This window comes from Centroberyx affinis, unplaced genomic scaffold (assembly GCF_046629955.1).
Source record: "Centroberyx affinis isolate AG114_WGS23_722 - 3 ecotype Tasmania unplaced genomic scaffold, CSIRO-AGI_Caff_v1 ptg001306l_1, whole genome shotgun sequence".
NCBI lineage: Eukaryota > Metazoa > Chordata > Actinopteri > Beryciformes > Berycidae > Centroberyx > Centroberyx affinis.
The window spans coordinates 268,545-287,811 of record NW_027279812.1 but is presented as its reverse complement, the minus strand read 5'-3'; positions in this window follow the sequence as shown (position 1 = coordinate 287,811).

The following is a 19,267-nucleotide window of genomic DNA, read 5'->3' as shown; positions in this document are numbered from 1 at the left end:
AACAGTTCTCATATATTCACATATTCTGTTTTTTATTTTCTAGAAAAAGTGCTGGCTCAACTGTATTTTGTGCTGATAAAAAAGCTTGTCATCCATTACTCACTTTGTTTCCATAATGACTAGCTGCAGCAGTTGCCACTAAGCAGAACTTATGTCCAACTCTAAAACACTTAGCAGAAACTCCCACAACAGAGGCAATTTGCTCCCATCTGAGTAACAACTACTACAAACTTTTCTACCACAACTTTTTCCATTTTCATTCTGGTTGTTGTTGTGGTAAACTGTTTGCTGCCTATGTACTGTGAAACCTTTCCTTCATTGTGAATGGTTGGCTCACAAAACAAGCGGCCCATGTCATGTGTGCTCCTCTTAAAGCTACACTAAGCGATTTTCCAACCACTAGAGGGTGACAGAAACCACAACACATTTTGTAAACACACACAGCAAACTACCGGGCGATGGAAGCCCTTAAGGAAAAATCGTGCATAAAGGCTAATGGCTAAAATAAACGTACATACAGAGAAATGTCGCTGGTTACCAGTTTGTACTCGCTGGTTACCCGCTGAAGGTTACATGTCCCACAATGACAAGTGAAGAGGTAGGTAACAAGTTTACATGCTCGCTTCATCGATTCTGCCATTACCAGAATTTTTTTCAGGGATGGGAGGGGGACAGCGCCCTTCTTCTTCTATTTATTCCAAACGACCAAATAATTGGATTATTACTTTAAGCCCGACTGCTGTAGTGTAGTAGTGTTGCCTAGTTTTTCTCCTATTTGAGTCTCTTCGTCTGAGTGTGACCCAAAGTCAATTTCGTTAGACTTAACAAGACCATAACTGCTTTTAAGATATTTTTGCAGTCATCACAAAAACTATTGATTGTTTTGTCTGGCATACATACTGGCAGAGGTAGCTTGGCTTTGGGTTAGTTCTTGCAAGTTCACTGTTGATTTGCATATTCATGAGTGTCCACTCATGGTCTATGCCCACTACCACAGACAGTTGAACAGATGATCTGTGTTTTACTATAGTATATGATTTTTTTTTTTCAGTCATTCAAACCTTGGTGGATGATTAACAAATTAGTCATCTGTGTTTTGATATGACGATAACACTTAATATCAATTTTTATACCTGTAAGCAACAAAGATGAGACATACTGTCAAAAAAAATTCTTGAAAAGAAATGACTATTGCCAAGGAGCGATTTTACTGTTTCCCTCTTATGTTGTTTTATAGATTCTCTGGACCCAGATTAAGAGTAGACTTGAAATATTTTGTAAGATTAAATGTCTCCGCTTAAGAACAAACATTTGAAATGTTCGTCATAAGGAAGAAATAATGCAGTCTGTAATGTGCAGCATCTAATTTATGCAGATCAAAATATTATCATTTGTTCTTGTCGCAAAAAGAGAGCGGCTTCTGAACTGATTGATGGCTCACAGCGGAGGGAAGATCTTTTTCGTCCTTTCATTTGAAAGCCTCTACATTTTTTAAGAGTGCTCCATCTTTCTCCGTTTTTATTTCTGTTGGCAGGCTGCTCTCCTTCTCCCTGAACATCTTTCCTCTCTCACAAGGAGTCTCATTGTCCGTACAGGAGTAGGTTGGTTTATGGGCCGTACAGAGACAAGTGGCAGAAGCACATTTCATAACTTATTGGAACCCGTTATCCCATCACTCCACATCTGCCGCGGTATGTTTTTACTATTTGACGCTGGGGTCAATTCACTTTAAATCCAGTCAATATAAAAATGTAAATAGAAACTGCACTTTCTGTTCTCTGTTATTGAGATGTGTTCATTATGTGCTCATATTTCCAAACATAATCACATTCATGTAATAACAACATAATATTTACAGCCCTTCTCCCACCCACTGGTATCCCTCCAATGTGTGTCATTCTGATTCTCATTAGGTCTCTTATTGTGAATTAGTACAGCAGAATCTGTCTTTACTGGAAAGATCTTCCATTCAGTAGATCTGTGCGGTTCTGGCTTTTCTTTCTGTCCATCTGCCTCTCTTTCTCTATTTCTCCTCCTGTCTTGTCTTGTTTTGTCATTTGAATCTGTGCAGCAGTCTGTAGTTCTGCTCCCCAAGGCCTTCTGGGAAATAGAGTTCTGAAGACTCTAATCCTTTCCACTTCAACCACAGCTTCATTTGTGTGCATGTGTGTGTGTGTGTACGCATGTGTGTGTGCAAGTGTATATGTGTGTGTACAATAAGTACATGATCTTGTTTTATGGCCTACTATGATAACATTGTCATAAAAATAGAAAAACAATGAAACCCCGTAAAATAAATGAAATCATGTGTCAAGTAAATGCACACAGTATGCTAGCTAGCTGCGCCCAAACTCATCCCTCCTGTGTGAGGGTGAATTTGACGCAGCAGTGGCATAATATACAGAAGCAAAATCATTTTATGAGAACCATACTACTCCTGCACACTTTGAGAAATGGTGGTTCTTCAGAGGTCCTTTCTTCAGAGCTACACGCCTTTATCAATGCGATGAACAACTATTTTATTTTATTTTCTGCGCTATATAGAATCTTTTGAAAATGGGTAGTTTATTGCATACAAAGCACTAAAAGCTGCTAAAAACATTTCTAGAAACTGGACAAGGAATCATCGTCTTTTAATGCCATGCCTTTTAAAAAGTGAGTTACTAAACTTTTTAAACTTACTGTTTAAAAAATGGCCAAATAACCTTTTTTATGCTATATGAACCATCTGTTTTTAGAGTGCAGAGATTTGGGAGTGGGTCTGCCTGTTACAGATAGATTCAATATATTCCTGCTGTCTCTATAACTCAATACTGAATAATCTAATTCAGCTATGAGCCAAACTCTGACAGCGTGTGTGTTGCACTACTATTGGAGAAATAGCAGAATTATATAGTAGCCTACATAGCCCATGCTGGGTTCTACATCAGTGGCTTTCAGACTTTTTCAGGCTACCTCTTCTTTGACTTGATGTCTCCTCTTTGTGGCCATTTTGCTGCAGTTATTTTGTTCCTCCTTGTAAGCATTTGATTTATATTATTTGTATGTGTAGGCTAACCTAACAAAATTAACCAGACTAACCAACAGTGTCTTATTCATACTGCCATACATTTTGGGAACTTAAATGCTTTGGCACCATGATATATATTGAATCACTAAACGCTTTTAAAGTAAGACTTTTTCCTTTGTATTTTCTTATCATGCCTTCAGGTAGAAGTGCCACTGAGTCTAGTTCTAGGAAGTCCAGGCTTGTTGACAAATGTCAAAATAAGACTAAAAGTTAAAAGTTCATCTCCAAAAAACATCCTCATCTGCATATTGTGCAAATGATGATGGTATCGAACAGTGTGAATATCTCTCCCTCCCTGTGGGATTGCTACGCTACTCTGGCAACAATTTGTTTTATTCACACAGTGGCCATATTTGATTTACAACAGACTGATTGTGTTGTACATAAATTTGCAGACATAGCAAACAAACATTATGCTGCCTTCAAGGTATTGTTGGAAATATCAGAATCAGCCTGTACACCACAACAGGACCTAGTTAGTACTCATGTGCACAAAGCTATTCGGCTTACACAATCCAGCCCATATAAATTTTAATTTTATTGTGAGTCTTTTTTTCTGTTTCTATTTGGTTTCCGTTTTTCAATCGGCTTCTACAGTATATGATGTTTGTGGAAATTAGTAAGCCTTAACTGGCAGTTTTATTGCATGGATGGGGAGCACATACATACAGTAAATCTATTGCTCATCAATATCTTTTATTTTATAGCCTGTGTAAATGTTTATGGTAGGCTAATTACTGATATATAACTCTCCTCCAGGGTCACTCATGAAATATCTTGGGCAGTTTTCTGCTCCTGCAAGCCAGATTACATCCAGCGCTCCAGTGTTGATACCAAATTGTTGTATGCTAGAGTAACCTACACACACTGTGCTACAGTAGAAGAGCTACTTTAACCTGCATACATTTGGCCTGAACAATGTTATTTGTGCGGTTGGGCGGGGAGTTGTATGTGCATGTGGTGTGTGTGTGTGTGTGTGTGTGTGTGACCATGAAAAGAAGGTGATTTTGCCATCAAAATAAAAGTATAAACTTTGTAACTTTTGATTAAAAAAAAAAAGAATAATTATAGGGGTGTAAAGAACATTTTGGGCATACATTTTTATTTTAATTTACTACAGATTCCTCCTTAAATATATAATTTATTGTCACTTTGGTACTTTGGGTTATTCAAAAAATTATATATTTGCATCAATAAGGGTTATATTTTGAAAACTGTGACTATAAGACTCATTTGTTTTACTCTGGCTGGCTCAACAATAGTACAGTCAGGCCACTTAACACAGAATCTAAGCCTGCCTGGAAAGTTTGCTACTTAAAATAATCACAGTAGTAACAACAATACAGATTTTTACAGTAATTGGGAGATTAAAACTATCTTGATTTGTATCTTTATCTACAGTAGGGTAATAAGTAAATATAGAACATACCAGGAAAACAGTATTACTATTATACAAACTGTTGTGCAGTTTGTGCTGTCTCGTTGGATTTGTTCATAATTTGTAGTTAACCTGAACAGCTAGCCTGTGTTGCTGGGTGGTAATTTGATGACCATCTCATAATGTTAGGTATTATAGCAACTTGCAGAGCATGTAACTACACTTTGGTGAGCCGGTAAGTCTGAAATGGGGAGTGGAGGTGATGAAATTACTACCGTAGTACAGAGCCACAGCAGTGCCAGCTGGTAAGTGATGAGCTTGCGGAAAAGTCCAAATAGATTATGTCACTGGTGTGTAATCTGTTAGCTGGGATGGCTGACCTCCCTGGTTTGAAATCGCCCACACATCAATGTATCAGCACTATGCTTAACTAAGTAAAACAATTATACTGTACCAGGAGCAGAGGAATGTGTATAACCACCAACCTTTCCTACGATAGCTATGCCATCCTATGACACACAAATTTATATCTTAATTACGAGGTGGATTTCCATACTTGGGACTCTGATGGGTGCCCTTTCTTTTCAGCCGGAGTCACTGCTCTTTTCAGAAGCACCCTCTGTGCCCTGACATACGCCCTGACCACAAAACCTTACTGTAACTCCCTGAGTAAACTGGTCGTGGATGTGGCTACAAATGCATGGCACCCAACTTCCACAGGGCGTATCCTGGACTTCCAGCTCACTGTTCGGCCACGGCTTCTAGCTTGGTTGTATCTTTTTATATATGTGTCACTACCACGTCTTCCCCGTGACACAGTGAGCTTTGGAAAGTAAACAGACTGCTGAGTATTGGACTACAACACCAGGTCAAGGCTGGTGCTGACTGTCTCTGGCAGGATTGTAAATTGCTGGCCTGTGTCTGTTTGCATTTCTCAATCCCTAAAGCCTCCGCTTGTGTCCCTGACTTGTGCAGTCATGCATTTTGCACCTTGTCCCACTTCCCTATTCCTTTTCCCTTCAGTGTGTGTCTTTTCTCTGTGAATTTTTTCCTCGCATCACAAGAAATCGTACATGCTGCTGACATTTTGGTTGATCACCAGCTGGCTGTGACTTTGTGGCATACAATGTTGCATATCCTATTTACAAATGTGTTTGTCACAAGAGTTGTTAAAAAGTTTGTGGCAGACAGCAACCTGCTGTATCACAGGAGGTAGACATGAAGCGCTACAGCCACAACACTCACACAACACTCACAGCTGAAGCACATTCCCACTGACTCATTCCCACTATTGTACTACTCATACTTAATATACTAAGTCTAATGTTAAATGAGTATGTTGTGTATTTCTACTGCATAGTATGTTCATTGTGTGTATGTGAAAAATGACTGAATGTAAATTACATTGGCAAGAATTTCTGAGTATGCTCCGATGTTGCTAGACATACTGTGATGACCCATAATGCATTGCTGCTGCGTAACCGCTGTTGCTGTGTAAGAAAGTGATTGGTGCTGGTGATTGTACCATTTTAAAGCACTACAAATGTAAGTGGACAATATTTATTTCACTAAGATGATTTGTGTACCATCAAATGTTATTAAAAAGCTTCAACTGTTTTGAGGATAAGTATGTTGTTGAAAAGGCAGTTACAGCTACACTTGCCTTGCTAGCTTTTTAGCCTGCTTACCAGAGAGATTAGCGATTAGTTCCTGCCTTGCTTTTCTTATAGTAGCTCATATTTGCTACTAATGTTGAGGTTGCAAACAACTATTACAGAATAATTATACTATTACATACTGATTAGTATGTAGCATGTAATAGGTTAGTATCCAGTTCTGTGGTGTGTAGCCACACCACAAACGCTTAGCTATCTGTTGGTACAATAACAAAACCACAAATCCCTTCAGTGTGTGTCCATAACAAATTACTGTAATCTCACACACAAACACAAATGAATCTGGATTATCTGAAGAGCAAAAGACTGGAAGCTCTGACCTGAGCTCCTTCACCCACTTCACACCCACTCCAGTCTGCTCGTACCTCATATGCATCGCTTTTAACAAGAGGAATATGGACAGACAAGGACAATTACTCACCCATGGTAGCTACGAGTAAACGCTCAGTATTACCAGTCCTGTAACAAGCCGAGACTAAAGACAACTAGTAATCAGTGAAAATACCACAAACAGCATAGTAAAGAGAACTAAAAATTCCATGACCAGCCAGAAAATACTGTCCTGTATGTTGATTCTCCACCCACATGCCTGTGAGCAGCTTTGTTCAGATTATAAAAAAGTTACAGAGGCCAAGATGCCCGTTCAGTTCTGTACATAAAAACGGGAGATTCCGATTTGCTAACCAGGCCACAAGCATTTTGCACAAATAAACCCTGGGAGAAACTGTGGTACAGACTCTGTGCTTTTAAACTGTACAGTATGGTACAGACCTTCTGAGTTTTCACTCACAATTTGACATGTTTCTGCACTTATTTTGCAGTTAGGGCTAGGAAAATATGCTCATTTTAGGCTTGAATCCTGCAGTTTTCAGTTTGCTGTTCCTTTGTACAGGAGAGTGGGGCTTGTGATTACCACTTATGTCTTCAAAATAGGTAAATAATACAAATTTCTTTATATTAAAAAGGCAGTGAAAACAAGAGTATAGTACTGTCAGGCACAAAGTAGTTGAAACTCATTTTGGCATGGGTTTTATATTGCATCTTTCATGTCAATACTGCAGAATATGGGACTATAAATATCGTATTCCTGGGTTATTAGACAGATTTTGACAGGATGTAATACACTGTAACAGTGGAGTATGAGATATATAATGGCTACACAAGCATTCCCTACTTTTGAACCTTTTCAGTTTTTACGATTTTCACGACATGGGATTACCATGGATTCAATTAAGAAATGTAATCAAAAGAAAAATACTGTAATGCCAAACCATACAGACACAAATCCGTAAGTATTCATGCCCTTTGCTGACACCCTTAATCAGCTCTGGTGCAACCAGCTGTTTTTAGAAGTCCCAAATTAGTTAAATGGAGATCACCTGTGTGCAGTTAAAATTAAGAAATTATTTCAGGTTAAATGCACCTGTATCTGGAACGTGCCGCAGATGGTTACCACATTTCATAACTACACCATGAAGATGGAGGAAATTTTCAAATTAATCTGGGGTAAATTTCTTAAAAAGCATAAATCAGGGATATAAAAACAGATTTCCAAGGCATTACCGAGTCACTTGAAACTAAATAAAGACCATCATAAAGAACTGGGGGGAACAAGACATGGCACAATTGTAACAATTAAACAAAATAAACAAAAATTGAGTGTCTGGATGAGAAGGGCGCTAAGAAGTCTAAGGCAACTCTGAGGGAGTTGGAGTCTTTTATGGCTGAGATGGGAGAAACTATGCATACTAGTGCTTCATCTGTCTCAAGTGCTTCATCTGTCTTGCCTTTATGGAAGACAAGCCTGAAGAAAGCTGTTTTGGAAAAAAAAAAAAAAAAAAAAAAAAAATCCTGGTTAAGAGTTTGCCTAAACGTACGTGAGAGACCGAGTGGAAGAAGGTTACATGGTGTGATGAGAGGAAAACTAAGCTTTTTGGCCTTGATGCTAAGCACTATGTTGGGCGCAGGCCTAACACCGCACATTACCCCGAACACACCATCCTCACTGTGAGGAGAAGTCTGCAGGAGAACTGCAACCTGGGAGAGGATTTATCTTCCAGCAGGACAGTGACCCCAAACACACAGCCAGAGCCTAGACGTCAACTGAATTGAGAATTTAGAGCAGGCCTTGAACATTTCTGTTCGCTCATGGTTCCCATCCAGCATGATGGAGCTTGAGCAATTTAGCAAAAAAAAGATTGAGCAGAAATTGCAGTGTCCAGATGTGCAAAGCTGAGAGAGTTGTCCACACAGACTCAGAGCTGTAATTGCCTCCAAAGGTGCCTCTACCAAATGTTTACTCACGTGGAGTGAATACTTGTGAAATACATTTTCTTTTTATATTCAGATTTAGATCAAATGGTTTAAATTAGTTTTTACTTTGACATTGTAGTATCTGTTGATCAGTGGGAAAAATCAAGTTTAAAATCATTTAAATCAAGTATGATCAAGCAATACGTTTAGAAGTATGTTTTACAGTGATTTTAGAACAGCTTAGAGGTGATGTTTGATACAAAACAAAGCACTGTGTATTGGTTTTTTTTTTTAATTAATAAATAACAGTGTTACTCATCCTCTAAGCAATATACAGTAGTTCTATTACCTTTAATGAGTAGTGATTTTTGTCTGGAGCATGAATGTTTAAAGTAGCTATGTGGTCCCAGTTGTGCATTTTCCGGTATTTACAAAGGCTTTGAATGTGACACTGTCAATCACAACTGAGGACTGGAACTATTTGTCTTATAAAACAGAAAACAGTTGATTCAGAAAGTATTCCCTTTACAGGATGCCTAATTCCATAATTGCGTGATTTAGGCGTGTGATCCCCTGTTGCAAAGCAATAAAATATAGAAAAGTTCAAGGATGGTGAATACATTTTATAACCGCTGTAGCAGTAATATCAACAAGTGAGAAGTATATTTTGGCTCTAGTATATATTTTTGCTACTGCTTAACAACGCAAATGTCATGTATACCAGCTCATTTCAAGCTTTTTGGTCTCAGGGAGCAAAAACCATAGCTGTCCCACTTTTTACTTCATGCTGCACTACTGCTGTACGGTGGCTCTGTCTCCAACAGAAAATACTGGGTTCAAAATTTTCTCTCTTTCTTGCTTCCAAAAAGTGCAAGCAACCGTTTGGCAAATCTTTGTTTGAGAGACACCTGTTTTGTGTTTGCATATACCAATTATGTTATATAACATTCAAGACTGTAGAAATAACTAGAAATAACGGAAGATAAGGGCCTTCTATGATGGCTTCCACTGTACACATAAATAGTATAATGTATATAATGCAGTCAAATCACAAGATATACCATCAATAGTGGTACTCAAACCTAGATGGGGTCAAGAGTAATATTCATGCAAAACATAGTGTTATGAGTTATTAAATAGCTGCAGCTACAGTATAGAATACAGTCTGCTATTGCCTAGGCTGAGGATTACAAACTGCATCAGTTTTTGAGGAGGTTCAATAACTCACTGAAGTGACATGGGATCAGCACTCTCACTGTGCTGTGCAATAGCTTGAATCTAAGTGAGAAATTCAATGCCTGTACATTGTGTTTTGTTTTTGTGTGTCTTCCTCTATGTTTGAAGGCAGTTTTCTCAGAATTCTTTCCTCAGTGCTTCTATGATTATCAGTGAATTTCCTTGACATTGATGATGTTGTCTTGTCCCTTTTTTATTGGCTGTAGACTAGCACCAGTCGGAGGATATATCCTTTAGAAATCTATACAGCCGGGGGTTATGGTTGTAGCCAAACCTTGACAGGGGTGAAGAGTGGGATTCATATGGAACATATTGTTGTTATGAGCGGTGGAAGCTGTCCAGCTGCATGTAGAGCTCAAGAAATGTACAGGATCGTATGGTCAAAAACCACAGCATCGTTGCTCTCCACAGCTAAAACCCTGTCCCCCACACACACACACACACAGCACTCACATACACACATGCTCGAACACACAAGACAAATACATGTGCACTTGCACACACTATCTCACACACAAACAAATGCACATACACACAAACCACCCAAAACACACAGCACAGTCGCTCACATGCACACACAATTAATGCTGATATAAATCAACTGCCCAGTTTTTTGTTGGATAGCGGAGCAATTTTTTCCAAAATTCCACAAAATGATCTGCTGTAATTTACGGTGTGTTTTCCACCGAGGGGAGTGATACCGGGTTCTGGGCTGTAAACGTTTCTCTGCCATGTTTATTTTCATTTCATTTTGTTCTGCCTCTACTAACACTTTACCTTGGTGATTTAAGGAGGCTAAGAGCTGCTCTGGAAGACAACCAGCTAGCTGCGTGTGCGCGCGTGTGTGTGTGTGTGAGTGTGTGTGTGTGTGTGTGTATGTGTGTGTGTGTCCCTAAGGCACTGAGCTACTGAATTCTATTCTATTGCACTCTGTTTTATTCCATTCTGCAGTTTGACTGTGACAAGGTATCACACCATTTGTCATCAAAATCATCTCAAAGTCTGTCTGTTAATTAGAGGGGAATTATTGATATAACACTGAATTAATTCCAATTACCGTATACAACATATATAGATCTTCACATTGTCTTCTGTTAGCAGTTTTGGTTGTGCTACTGTTAATTTGCCATTATTTTTGAGTTGTGTGTTTTGAGATCAAAAAAGTTTTTTTGTTAAAAAAAAAACCCATTTCTAAACATTTCTTTGATATTTATTTTTAATATGTTGTGTGCATGCAATTAAACAATTAGGTTTGCACTGGGAATGCATCATTTGGTTCTGAGTATATCTTCTACCTTCTTACAGACTCTTTGGCTGTTTTGGCATATCAATACTGAGACACACCAGGACTGCTCTCTTTCTGTGTGGGTGTGTGTGTGTGTGTCTAGCTATACTTACGCACAGCAACTTTTATTTGTTTCTATTTTGCTCTATTTGTTGAAATAAAACTGTAAAACTAAGAAACACAAACCTCTGCTAGGCATTTTAAAGTACAATTCTTTGCTTTCACCTTCCTCATAATCATTTGGTTTAATTAAATAAAGGATGTAAAACAGAGCAGGTGAATGTAACAGATGCCATAAACCAGAGGTAAGATTAATGGCTGAATAGTTGCAGATTCATATCCTGTGATGAGCAATATGCTGTGGTGAATTGTGACGGCTCAAAGCTTTTCTGGCACATGACCAGGACAAGATGGCTGCTGACCGACCTGCCACTCAGGTTCAAGCTGTTAGATTATTATTTTTTATTTTTTTGCACAACAGCAAAAAGAAAGAGTTAACTAAAATGACACATACGTTGTCAGCCAGTGAGTGTCGCTCATCAGCCAGCCAGTCAATCACCCATTCAGTGAGCCAGCCTGTTAGACAGCTTGTCAGCAACCAACTAGCCAATCAGCCAGTCAGTTAACCAACCAATCAAAAGAATCAGCTGGCCAGCCAGCCAGTCAAATCAGATCCCATCATGTGGGTTAAGACTATTTTTCCTTAAGGAAATCTGATTAAGCACGAAATAGAAAGCGAGAGAAACAGGAGGCTGCATGAACCATGTCTGGAGCATGCACACGCAAATGTATGTGTGTGTGAATAAAGTCAGATATGTATCTGTGTGTGTGTGTGTGTGTGTGTGTGTGTGTGTGCAGGCAGATCCCAGAGTTATTTTCTGTAATACCCCCAGTTTCATTTCAGGTTTGGTTTGGGTCCAGGTGGTTGGCTTTAATGCAGACCAGATGGGAGATGCAGAGCGGAGAGTGGCCCGATTTTTCCAGCGTTTCGGTCGAACCAGGGCTTTGCTAATAAAAGCAGAGGAGATTTTCACAGTTCCGCAGACAAAACCTCGCATTCTAATTCTCTAGGGGGGATGGAGAGCGAGCGAGACCGCAATGTTATACTTTGTTTTTATTAAAGCGGGTGATTGACAGCTTGGAGGGAATTTTCCAGCATTAAACCAGGGGTCTTATTGGAGAGGACAGAGCAGAGAGCACAGGGACCTGGCGAAGCAAAGCAACGCTCTGGCAGGCTGCTACTGACTGAAGACTTGGCTTTCCTTCTAATTCTCTCTTTCTTACCATCTCTCTCTCTCTCTCTCTCTTTTTAGTCTGTCTCTAGTTGAGGAAAGGCTCTCTGTAGTCAGTATTGCTCCTGTACCTGCTCCTCTCCTCCTCTCGTCCTTTCCCCACTGTCGCACACATTTCTTCTCCTCTCCTCTCCTCTCCTCTCCTCTCCTCATTGCTGTTTTCTTTTGTTTTCGCTCTTTGGTTCTTCTCCCTTTCCTACCTTTCAACTTTTTTCATTTCATTTATTTCATTTCTGGTGTTGCCTGCCTAATAACTGCATCTAGGGTGCTTTGAGGAGGGCAGCATGTGTTCATAGTCGGATCTGTAAATGCCTGCTTAGAGGCTCATAAAACCTAAAGAGCCTCCTGATTCACAGAGCCTGTAAAAGGATGAAACACTTGCAGCAGCCCTGTGTGTGTGTGTGCGTGTGTGTGTGTGTGTGAGTGTCAGCGCACTTTGGGCAGGGGTGTGTCTCATTCTCTATTTATCTAGCTGTCTCAGTATCTACAGTGTTTCTGCATTTCTATCTCTGTAGCTATCTATCTGTCTGTCTACTATATATTCATTTCAGTTCATTTGTGTGAAAGTTTAACATCATTGAAATGTAACAAAATTTCCAAAGCACTAAAGTAAAAGATAACATTTTTACATTAAATACCTTCTACTACTAGTGTGTGTGTGTGTGTGTGTGTGTGTGTGTGTGTGTGTGTGTGTGAGTGAGAGAGAGAAGAGACAGAGAGAGACAGAGAGTCTGCATATCTGTGTGAGTGAATGAATGAGAAGGTGGTTGAAGGTGCTTCGTTGGAATGAAAACCTGCGTGTGTTTGTGTGTGATTGTTTTGTTCGTACAATGTTCTCAGGTTGTGATAATGCTGTGTGTGAATGCATATTGGGTAGCTAAGATATGCCATGCCTCCTTTTCCTAGTAGCTCTTCATTTTGAAGTCACCAAAGTTAGGAGGAAGTGTCTTGTCTCAACATCACTTGTTGAACAGTCACCAGATATTCTGTTTTTCTTTGGTTGCCAAGATTTCTTATGTGTCCCTTTGATTGCCAGTTGGTGGTTACTGAGCCTGTGCTTGGTTAAGGTCCGGTACTGTTTTCCATTTCCATCAGTAGAGAGCTTTTATGTCAAATCTTAATGTCTTTTTTGTACCAGAAAACTTTCTGAACTACTTAATATTTTAGTTTCTTTCTCCCAATGTTCAAAATATATTATTGACATTGCTTTATCATTTCGTTTAGGGTTAGTATTCTCAAAACAGTTGATCTGAGAATTGTTGAGGTTTGAATGTGTAGGACTAGTTATTCTTGTATACTCTTTCCACTGCACAAGTGCTGTACCATACCGTACTGGCCTGGGTCTGGTTTGGCTCTGAATGGCACAGGATCGGTACCTTTTAGTTTTCCATTGCAATTTTTAACATATGGGACCCTGCCCAGAATTCACATGTGTAACTATAGCAAAGGCAAAACCATAGCAACCGCAGAGTCAACATCGACATGTCTCAACTTATTTTTGAAAACACTTTTCCGTTGCATTCTGCAGAATTAAGATCGTTCTGTACTTTCTCGTTGGCCAATAATGTCTTCCTTTTTCCCATTGTCGCAGTGTTTGTTCCATTGTTTCTTTATGTTTTGTCTCGTTCTCTACTTTCTCTGACTTTCCACTTTCGTTACATTTGTTTACACCATAGACTGTATATTTAAAAATGGCGGTTGTGACTGACTGTTGAGCCTGTGCGTTGCTTGTGCATCACTTCCATGATAACGACAATCCTGCCATCACCCTTTAAAAGTGGGCTGGTATCAGACACATAAAGCTGCTGTATCAGCATCCTGAACAAAATATAATGGGAAAACAGCCATCTTGGCTCCAGCTTCCAAACTCTTGGGTTTGGAAGTGTTGTGTGGGCATCTGTAGAGGGTATCAAATTAGACTTTATGTGCTTCCAAAAATTGATGTTAGTTTGTGGGTGTAAATCATATATAGTATCATGGGATATTTTTTCCCTACATACAATTGTAGGGAGCTTTGAACTGTATAGCTGACAAATGACTGAGTGAACCTGATACACGAAACTCCCACCAGGCACCTTGTTGCAGGCTGATCTCTACCACGACACCTTGACTGAGTTTTGGGGTTGAGGGTGAAAAGTGTTTCATGGTTGCATTACTAAGGAACCTCCCACAATCCCAGTAAAGAATGATTTATGAACAAACTACACAGAGTCAGTGGTGAAAATGGCCAGACTTTAAAGGAGGAACCTTCTTGTAGTCACTTGCCAGTGAATTAAGTAACTGGCGAGCAAAAAGGGAATTTCCCTACAGAGGTCAATAAATCACATTATCATCATCATTATGTAGATAAGAGATAGGCAACCATGTGCCATGCAGGTTAGGTAGGTAGTGTGCAGGTTTTCATTCCAACGAAGCACCTTCAACCACCTTCTCATTCATTCACTCACACAGATATGCAGACACACTCTCTCTCTCTCTCTCTCTCGCTGTCTGTCTCTCTCTCTCACACACACGCACACACACACACACACACACACGCACACACACACACACTTGTATGCCAAGCCTTAAGCTATCATAGAGGATTGTTCTGAAAAACTGGAGCTAACAACAACGGGGGAGCACAAGGGGAAACAATCATTGGCTGGAGAGAGAACACTGGTTACCTGGCCAGAAGCTGGCGGTTCAGGATATGTAAAGATGCCTGACGTGGAGCTGAAGAGAAACAATTGGCCTATTAAATTCAGGGTGCGTTCAGGAGACAAAACATTGTGCAAGGTTCACAACTATTCAGTTGATGACAGATTTTGATGTTTCCCACATGTAATCGCTGAAAAAAATCAACCAAGTCTGTACCATAACGCTGTTCCCCCGCAAAGATTTACTAATGTTCTGAACTAGTGTTCCAGTGCTTTCCGGCCCATTTCCAACTCTGCTTAGGCCGATTTTATATTACGGGGGAAACTGGTTCCTAAATTTAGATAGATTTATAAAATCATAGTAAGAGCATATGTGAGTTCTGTTTTGGGGAACATTTCCCTTTAATTGTTCAACGTTAAAATACACATTCTATATGATGTTCTGGTATTTCAATTTCAAATTAATTTAAACATCCTGAACATGTCATTCTTCTGAATCACCTCCATTCCTGAGGGACTGGAAAAACAAGGTTCTTCTGTGATTTTGAGGTCTTTTGGTGTCACTTGTGGGAAACATTTTTGAAAATGGTGACTGAATATGATTAATGAGTACATGAGTGATGTGCACTCAGTGATCTTACAGGCACATAGGCCTTCACCATACACACATGCATACACAATCTTACAAATATATATACTGATCTTATAAATACGCGCGCACACACACAATGAAGCTTCCATGGTGGTATCCTCATCAGGAGGAAATGTCTTTTTAACAACCAATTAAAGGTGAGCCAGGCTGCTAGCTAACCAGAGGAATGTTTACACAGAGGGGCCATCAGAGAGAGAGAAGAGAGAAGAGAGAGAGAGAGAGAGAGAGAGAGAGAGAGAGAGAGAGAAGAGAGAGAGGGAGAGGGAGAGGAGAGAGAGAGAGAGAGAGAGAGAGAGAGAGAGAGAGAGAGAGAGAGAGAGAGAGAGAGAGAGAGAGAGAGAGAGAGAGAGAGAGAGGGGGGTGAGGGTGGGGGTTGGAGAGATTCAGAGAGAGAGGAGGCAGATAACGAGAGAGGGGAGATAGAAAGAAAGACAGAGAGGAAGACGGAGAAAGAGTAAGCAGAAAGAGGTAGCGTTCAGGATTTTGGCACTTTCACAGGTGTGCACAACAGGGTTTGAGGAGGAAGGAGCTTGTGTGTGTCTGTGTGTGTGTGTGTGTGTGTGTGTGTGTGTGTATGTGTGTGTGTGTGTGTGTGTGTGTGTGTGAGTGTATGGAGCTGCCAAACTGGCCACCTGTCTTTCCCTCGTTGTAGTTTTAGTGTTTCCTTTCATCCGGCCCTCGGCAGCACAGCTCCCACTTGGAGCAGTTAGCCTCCTGCCGTGTGTGTGTGTGTGTGTGTGTGTGTGTGTGTGTGTGTGTGTGTGTGTGTGTGTGTGTGTGTGAGTGTGTGTGTGTGTGTGTGTGAGTGTGTGTATGTGTGCAGCTCAGATCCCAGTTGGGTTAGAAAGACTAATGCTCCTAAAGGTGCATTTCACTCTTTCCCCCACATTTTATATCTTTGTTCTTTTTGTTTTATTGAGACAGTTCAAGTGGAGGGAGGAAGTTGGCCAACAGGCCGACAGAGCAGCAGAGAACACAAGAGGAAAGTTGTGCTCCAATGTCAACAGGAGGTCATGCTTCAGGAAAACCTGCGCTACCTATCCGTCTTTAATTAATAGGCCTTATTCAGCTGGGTGCCATCTGAGCGCAAAAACACAAGTGGGTTGGAAAAAAAACAGGAAGTGCTCCTGACTCCTGCATCGATTCTCATGTTATGGTTGTTGAAAACATTTTAAAAAAGCACAAAAAAAAATTAAAATAGTGAAAATAAAAATAGACAATAAAAATGACTAGTAGATGCTTTTTAAATGAGAGAGTCCAAGAGTCCAAGAGCCTCATTCAAAAACTATGCTGGTTAAAAACAAATTGGATTTGAGTGAGTTGCGTCATTTTGATTATTTTGATTATTGAAGTGGAATTTTACGGTCAAGTCTGCTTCCTATTCACCCACTTCATACTTCAGTCAATATACTGCAGTGGAGGGTGGGGCTAAAGTCTATAGTTACCCTGTTAAAACCATCATCCACTGGCCTTTTCACATCATTCAAATTTCTAAATGTTTCTGAAAACACTCAGATTTGTAAAGTTTCTGCTGAAGGTGTTTCTGTATTATTAGATTGTGTACAGAGTGACAGATGTAGGCAAGTAAAGAACGTGAATCACATCATTTTAAAAAGCGATGTATGATCATTTCCACAAGTCACAGTCCCACTAAGGTTCAGGTGTGCCACAGGGAAATCAATTGGCTGTGTAATTTTCAAATTATTGGTGAGCTCACCAGAGGACTTAAAGTTTCATGTGAATGACAATACTTATGTGACATCTTATTCTTTCCTAATCCATTTGAATACCTTCCAAGCTGGCGTTTTCCTTGTTTACGACTTCACTGGGTTCTGCCAGTTGTCTGTTTGATTCAAAATCCTGTTTTGTTTTCCTAGATAGTCTTCAAGCCCCATTGGCATCGCTGCCACCTAATCCTCTCCCAAAGCCAGCGTAAAAACTACAGCAGCTCTTTGACTTTGTCTTTTTATTGCTTAAGTTATCGGTAGCCAAACGCCAGATTTCCATGGGGGCATCATTGTCAAAGACCATTATGATGATAATGAGAGCCAGTCGATTCTCCAACCTCCGGTTCACCTTGGTCCAAAACCGCCCACTTAATACGCCACAGCAGTCTGCCCCTCAGCTGATCTGTTTTCATCAATGTAAAATACAGAGATCATTAGACAGCTAAGCTATATCACAGATCCTTCTGCTTAGCGTGTGTGTGTGCATGCGAGCGTGTGACTGCACGTGTGCATATACGCCCACATACGTCCATCTATTAGCGCATATGTAAGTTCATCTGTGTCTGAGCTGAGCGCGTCTGTGTATACGGTCATCTGTGTGTGCGCAGACGTGTGTGCATGCGTGTGGAGTGTGTGTGTGAGTGTGTGTGTAGGCGTAGGGGGAACCTGATCTGTTCTGTGTGGGAGTAACCAGTTCCTCTCCCCCCCCTCTCTGCTGCAGAGACAGACGGCCTGCTAGAGAGATCAGACTCTCAGACTAACTGGACCAGAAGTCATTAGGACACACTAGACACACAGCGCTTTTCAAAACTATTGCTTCCCTTAAAAAAACTCTCAGCAGTAAGATTATCTTTGTCTCGCTGACTTATAATAGATCTAAGATCTTTTAAACAAGACACCCAGTGCTTTTCAAACCTCTGTTTCAGGAACTAGAAAGCAATGGGGACCACTTACAATGAAAGGATACCTTTACTTTAGATTTGGTCTGTTGTTTTTGCTCAACACTGTGTTACATTGTGGAGAAAAAAATCTGCTCTGGCACTTCAGTTTAAAGGGCATTTCAAGCATAATATGCCAGAACTCCATTTTGTCCTTTTTGTCTTTAGTGTAATTGATTCTCCAGGAAGAACTTTGCAACTATCTTTAGTTCATTACTTGGCTGTAGTATTTTTTTTTTTTTACCCATAAAGGACTCTACTCGCTATGAAACTTTATTTTTCAGTCAGTATCCCTCCATCACACTTCAACTTATACTTTTTTCACTTCCATTATTTTGCAAGTTATTTTACAACAGATCCTCCAGATGACATCACTCAGTAGACAAGTTCAAACACATTAACTGTATAAATGACTGTTTATAGTTTTGGGATGTTTGTGAGATTATACACACAATAAATCAGCTTTGTTTTCCAGTGCCCCTTTCACCAAAAACTGTTTGCTGGCAGTACGATCAAGTGACGTTTGAATTTTGAACTGTCGGTTATTTTTCTTCACCAGAAACTTGTCACATTGTTGGAAAAAGCCTCATAATTGGCACCTCAGCTACCCGAGAAACAGCTTGTTAGTATTGTTAAAAATCATTACGACACAAACCAGTGCAAACTATTTGATCGCAAGGACCAGCAGGTTGATTGCCTCCATTTAAAACAACCACCCATTCATGTTTCACTTAATAGTGGAAAATAGCTCCCGTTATGTAGTTTTAAATAGACTGGTTATAGACTGCATTAATGACCGGCCTATACCCCCTAAAAACATCTTAGCACTAAGACAATTTCTGTCTCACTTAAAGTAGAATGAAGGAGAGTTTTACATTTGACACAAAATGCGTCTCAAACCTTTTGGTCTTGAGGATTATAGTATTGGGGATTGGTTACATTAAAAAGAAACTCCTCTTTCCCTGACAGTTTCTACTAGAAAAGAAACTGTGTCTCTGTCAGCCAAAATGAGTCAATGATCACATTGGGCTTCTGATGTAACATTTCCAGGCAATCGGTGCTTTGATTTTCCTTGGGATTGTATTTGTCACAAGTTTTGCTGCAGGACCAGAAAGCGCCAC